The sequence below is a fragment of the Myotis brandtii genome, unplaced genomic scaffold (assembly GCF_000412655.1).
Source record: "Myotis brandtii unplaced genomic scaffold, ASM41265v1 scaffold1551, whole genome shotgun sequence".
NCBI classification, from domain to species: domain Eukaryota; kingdom Metazoa; phylum Chordata; class Mammalia; order Chiroptera; family Vespertilionidae; genus Myotis; species Myotis brandtii.
Window position 1 is genome coordinate 26397 of NW_005355626.1, and position 7094 is coordinate 33490.

Genomic DNA, 7094 nt, shown 5'->3' on the forward strand with positions numbered 1-7094 from the left:
AAAAAAAATTAATTGTCCTAGTTATGCTGTAATTGTTTAAATCTATATTAGCTTGTGTTAATTAGCAAGGATCACAAACAGCTAAACTTTATACACTTTCAAGAGTATAGTATATATTAACTGTACAAATATTTTTTGAGCACCTATAATGAGCTAGCACTGTACTAAATAGCAGACATGATGGGACAAGACAGTTCCTGAATTTGTAGGATACGGAAAACAGATATTTTAACAAGTTGAATTATATTTTGCACAAAGCACATAATGGCTATACAGAGGGATGATTCAATGTTAGTATTTTAATTAAAAAAAAAAACCCAACAGGATCCAATACAGTGGTGGAGTAGGTTGAAGTTACACTCACCTACTCCCAGGATCAAACCAGAAGTACAACTAAATTTCAGAACAATCAACCTAAGTAACCAATTGAAGTCCAGCTGAACAGAAGTCTTATGACCAAGGATTTACAGATGCTGCCACATGGAGACTGGTAGGACGGACTGAGGCTCAAAAAGAGGTGGCCCCACATGTGCAGCAGTAGAGAATCTGGAGAGATATTTCACCTACAAAGTCCACTGTCAGGAGCAACGGGCTCAACCCAACACAGGCTCCCCAGCCTGGAGCACCACAAAAGGAAGAGAAACCCACCTAATTCCTGGCTGTGAAAGTCATCGGAGATTCCATCTACTAGGGAGAGAAGGGAGTCTGACAGAAACCCAGGAGCCCTCTTAAAAAGTCAATGCAGAAAATGTCGTTTGCAGCCACTCACCATGGGCTTAAGCGGAGGGAAGGTAGCTCAGAGCAGACTGGAGTCATACAGGCAGAGAGTGGGTTGTGTGGCTTCAGGGAGAGAGCTAAAGGGACAGCCAACCAGGTCCTTGTGTTGAATCCCTCTCCCACCACAGTCCACAGATGCCATATTTCTTGGGTTGAGCATTCCCCTCCACAAGGCATCAGCCTGGTGGAATGTATCAGTACTCCCTCCCAAATACCAGTATCCCTGCCCTGCCAAGCTCCCACCAGCCAGCCTGAGCTGGCAGTGCAGACTTTCTTGGAGGGATCTTTAGGATGTGTAGGCAGACAAACGGGATGTCAGAGACTGAGTTCTGTGGCTTTAGGGTGAAGGTCTTTTTCCACTCACATGCCTGACAGGAGCCACCATTGCTGTGCAAAGCTCTCCATCCACGTGACCAAATATTGGTCTGTTTTAGCCCTATAAACTGCTGGCCTCACCCTGATGACGCCCTCAGACCCCGCCCCACCACAAATGTCTGCAGGCCCCATGCAGGTGGCAGCTGGCTGCTGGCTTTGGTGTACAATGAGACATTTGCTGAGTAGCCCCAGAAGCAGTACTGGCTTCAAGTTTGTATATGTATCAACCTGGTGAATACCACTGGCCCCAACATGAGAACCTACTTCAATTTGCATATTGCCAGAGGCAATTCCAGTGATTGGGCCTAACAGGAAGCCAGCAGGCAAAGGCATATCTTGGAGTGCCTTGGGGCTTTTGCTGACCCCTCCCATGGGTTTGGTGCTGGTGGAAGCCAGACAGGGCATGCACTTTGGCTCCTCCCATATGCACCCTTATCCTACAGAGGCTGCCACAAAAAGTGGATTGTTTGTAGCTTCTAACAGGTAGCCCAGGGCCAGTCACAGGCAGCATCTGATATTCACCAGCACCAGAGTCCCTCCCAAGAGGCCTCAGAACCTGGTGGCAGGCTTCAGACCACATTAAAGCACAACCCAATTAGCCCCACAAGTGGCACATCAAAAGGAAGATTTTGGCAGATACCAGACCCTGCTGGGGTGAATTCTACTTCATGGGGTTAGTCCCTGCCCAGCAGCTCATACAGTGAGGTCAGGATCAATCCTCACAGTCAGCCAGCCTGAAGGTTAACTCCACTGATGGATGCACCAACAGCAATAAAGACTCAACTACAGCCCTGGCTAGTGTGCTTCAGTAGGTTGGGTGTCTTCCTGTGCACTGAAAGATTGCCAGTTCAATTCTTGGTCAGGGCACATGCCCAAATTGTGGGCTCAATCCCTATTAGGGCAGCGTGCAGGAGGCAGCTGATCAATGTTGCTCTCATACTGATGTTTCTCTCTCTCTTTCTCCCTTCTCTCTCCAAAGATAAATTAAAATATCTTTTTAAAAAAGACTCAACTACAACAGGAGGGATCACATACCACACTCCCGGAACACCTTGCTCTAGTGATTAGGGAGACAGGACTACCAAGCCCCACAGGACACCTACGAAATAAATACCAAGATTGGGAGACATAGCAGGTCTACCTAATACAATAAAACAAATATAGAGAGGTAGCCAATATGAGAATACCAGGAAACATGCCCCAAATAAAATAACAGAGAATCCCCAGAAAAAGAACTAAAAACAATGAATGCAAGCAATCTACTAAATACAGAGTTCAAAACAATGGTTAAAAGGATGCTCAATAAACGCAGGGAAGAATGGATGAACTCAGTGAAAACAAGAAAAGATAGTAATAGGACACAGAAACTATAAAAAAACGACCCAGTCAAAAATAAAGAATACACTAGAAGGAACCAACAACAAACTAAATGAAGCAAAGGATTGAATTTGCTATTTGGAAGATAAAGTAGCACAAAACAGCCAACCAGAGAGATAGAGAGAGAGAGAGAGAGAGAGAGAGAGAGAGAGAGAGATCTTGTTAATCTTCATCCGGGGATATTTTACCCATTAATTTTTAGGAAGAGTGGAAGGGAGTGGGCGAGACAGAGGGAGAGAAACATTGATGTGACAGAGACACATGGATTGGTTGTGTCCTGCACTCTCCCCAACCAGGGCCAGGGATTGAACCTTTGACCAGAATTGACCCTGTGACCCTTCTGTTCATGGGCTGATGCTCTAACCACTCAGTGAACCAACCAGGGCTAAAAGAGAATTTTAAAAAATGGTAATGCCATAAGGGGCCTCTGGGACAACATCAATATACCAATGTCTGTATTATCGGGGGCACCACAAGGAGCAGAAAGAAAGCAAGGGATTAAAAACCTATTTGAAGAAAAAATGATGGAAAACTTTCCTAACTTTGTGAAGGAAAAAGACACACAGGTACAGGAAGTACAGAGTGTCCTATACAAGATAATCCCAAAGAGAACCATGCCAAGACACATCAAAATTATGATTTCTTTTAAAAACTCCCAGCAAAGTAGAAATAGAGAGAACATACCGTAACATAATAAAGGCCATCTATCATAAACATGCAACTAACATCAAACTCAACAGGGAAAGACAAAAAGATCAGAAACAAGACAGAGATGTCCACTTCTACCACTCTTAGGCAACATAGTACTGCAATGAGACAAGAAGAAAAAATAAAAGCCATCCAAACTGGAAAGAAATAAAGCTGTCATTATTTGCAGATGACATGATACTGTATATTGAGAACCCTAAAGATTCCAACAAAAAAAACTACTAGAATTTATAAATTAATTCAGTAAAGTATCAGGATACAAAATAAATATTCAGCATTTTTTCCTTTTTTTTCTTTTCAGTTGCATTTGTATACACCAATAATAAACTATCAGAACGGAAACCTAAGAGAACAATCCCATTTACAACTGCATCTAAAAAATAAAATAAAATAAAATACCTAGGAATAAATTTAATCAAGGAGATAGAAGAACCATACTCAGAAAACTATGGAAGACATTAAAGAAATCTACTGAATAAGATACAAATAAGTGGAAGATTATACTAAATAAGAAAAATTAACATAGTTAAAATGTCCATACTATCTAAAACAATCTATAAATTTAATACAATTCCTATCAAAATATCAATGTTTCATTTTTCAGAACTAGAACAAATAATCCACAAATTTATCTAGAACCATAAAAGATCCCAAATAGCCAATAACAATCTTGAGAAAGAAATTCAAAGTTGGAGGTATCATGCTACCTGATATAAAACTATACTGCAAGGCCATAGTAATCAAAACAGCATGGTACTGGCAAAAAAAAAAAAAAAGACATACAAATCAACAGAACAAAACGGAGACACCAGAAATAAACTCTCGCCTATATCAGTGATGGCGAACCTATGACATGCATGTCAGAGGTGACACGCGAACTCATTTTTTGGTTGATTTTTCTTTGTTAAATGGCATTTAAATATATAAAATAAATATCAAAAATATAAGTCTTTGTTTTACTATGGTTGCAAATATCAAAAAATTTCTATATGTGACATGGCACCAGAGTTAAGTTAGGGTTTTACAAAATGCTGACACGCCAAGCTCAAAAGGTTCACCATTACTGGCCTATATGGTCAAAGGAGGCAAGAACATACAATGGGGTAAAGACAGTCCATTCAATAAGTGGTGTTGAAAAAATTGGACAGACACATGTAAAAATTAGAAAGAAACTAGACCACCTTCTTACACCATACACAAGAATAAACTGAAAGTGGATTAAAGACTTAAACCCATAAAACTTCTAGAAGACAACATACCTTAGCAATATTTTCTTTTCTGATATATCTCTTTGGGCAAAGGAAACAAGAAAAAATAAACAAATGGGCCTACATCAATCTAAAAAATTTTTGTATAGCAAAGAAAACCATCAACAAAGTAAAAAGTCAGTCCAGCCGGCATGGCTCAGTGGTTGAGCATTGACCTATGAACACAGTTCAATTCCCATTCAGGGCACAGGCGTGGTTGCAGGCATGTGGACATGCAGGAGGCAGCCTAACAATGATTCTCTCATCATTAATGTTTCTATTTCTCTCTCCTTCTCGCTTCCACTCTTAAATCAATAAGAAAATATTTTTTAAAAAGACAACCTACTGAATAGGAGAACATATTCACCAATGGGTTAACATATTCTGATAAAGGGTTAATATACAAAATTTATACAACTCAACACCAGGGGAAAAATTGATTTAAACACTTCTCCAAAGAGGCCATACATATGGAAAATAGACATATGAAAAAATGCTCAATGTCACTAATCATCAGGGAAATGCAAATTAAAACCACACTGAAATATCACCTCACACAGTCAGAATGACTATCATCAATAAATAACAATTATTGGCATGGAGAAAAAGGAATTTTCATGCACTGTTGGTGGGAACGTAGATTGGTGCATGGAAATGGAAAACAGTATGGAGATTCTCTCTTTGGCCCTGACTGGGTAACCCAGTTGGATAGAATGTTGCTGACTATGGCAAGGTTGTGGATTGATCTCTAGTTAGGGCACCTACAACAACCAACCAATGAATGCATAAAGAAGGGGAACAACAAAACGGTTTTTCCCTCTCTCCCCCTCTCTTTCTCAAATCAATACATTTAAAAAAAACATTCTCTATTTTTAATATTTTGCATTTTAATTATGTGTTTTGGTGTGGGCTTCTTTAGGTTCATCTTATTTGGGCCTCTCTGCATTTTCAGGTCTTGTATGTCTGTTTCCTTCCTAGGTCAACAAAGTTTTCTGGTTTTTCAAAAAGATTTTCAATTTTTTGCTCTGTTTCTTCTGGTACCCAAATGATACAAAGGTTGGTCACTAGATATCACAGAGGCCTCTGAAAGTATCCTCAACTTTCTGTGGATTCTTTTTTCTTTTTGCTGTGTTGATTGGGTGTGGTCTGCTCCCTTATCTGCCAAATCACTGATTTGATCCACTACTTCATTCAATCTACTGCTAACTACTTCTAATGTATTTCTTTATTTTTCAAAGATTTTTAAATTTATTTTTAGACAGAGAGGAAGGGAGAGGGAGAGAGAAGCATTCATGTGAGAATGGCATTCATCGATTGGCTGCCTCCTGCATGTCCTCTACGGGGTATCAAGTCTGCAAACCAGGCATGTGCCCCAATTGGGAATTGAACATACAACCTTGAGGTGCACAAGACACCACCCAATCAACTGAGCAACACCAGTCAGGACTCTAATGTATTTCTTTGTTTGTTATTGTATGTCCATTTCCAACTAGTTCTTTTTTATATTTTCTATCTTCATGGTTTTTGAAAATATATTTTTATTGATTTCAGAGAGATAGGAAGAGGGGGAGAAAGATAGAAACATAAATGATGACAGAGAATCATTAATTGGGTGCCTCCTGAATGTCCCCCAATGTGGATGGAGCCCACAACTGGGGCATGTGCCCTGACCAGTAATTGAACCGTGACCTCCGAGTTCCTAGGTCGATGCTCAACCCCGGGTAAAGCTCTATCTTTGATTTTACATTTGCTCTGCATTAAAGTTCTCACTGAGACCATTTAGCATCCTTATAACCTGTGTTTTGAATTCTGCATCTTGTAGATTGCTTATCTCCATTTTGTTTAGTAATTTTTCTGTAATTTTGTTCTGTTCTTTCATTGGAACATGATTCTTTGTCTCCTTATTTTGGCTGCCTCCTTGTGTTTATTTCTGTGTATTAGGGAGAGCTGCTACATCCCTCACTCTGGTAGAGTCATCTTATGTAGTAGGTGTCCTATGGGGCCCAGTGACACAGTCTCCCTGTTCACCTGAGCTGGGTGCTCCAGGTGTGTCCCTTGTGTGTGTTTGTGAGCCTTCCTATTGTAGTTGAGCCTTGATTGCTGTTGGCACATCAATGGCAGGGAGTGACCTCCAGGCTGATTGGGTGTGAGGACTGGTCATGACTCCAGTGGAGGAGCTTTTGTGCAGGGGTGAACCTACAGAGCAGAATTTGCTTTAGCAGGACTCTGGTACCATCTGAGTCTACCCTTTGAGTGTGTCATTTGTGGATGGAGTTGGGTGCTGCTCTGGTGTAGTCTGAAGCTGACCACTGGGTGTGTTGGTTCTGGGGCCTTATTGAGAGGTGCAGGTGAAGGTTATCTGTGGCTTGTAACCTGCTTGGGGCCACCTGGTATTAGCTATGAAGTGATCTGCAGATGTTTGCCACTTGTGGTGGACTTGGAGGGGCCTGGGAGAGGCTAAGATGCAAACTGAGGCCATATGCTGCTTGGGAGGCAGGACAAGGCATGTCAGGGCCAGATGCTGTTTGTTTGGGGTTTGTCAACCTTTGAGATATTTCTAGGAAAGTTGGCACATGCCAAGACAAGCTCTTTGTATGGAACAGTGTTAGC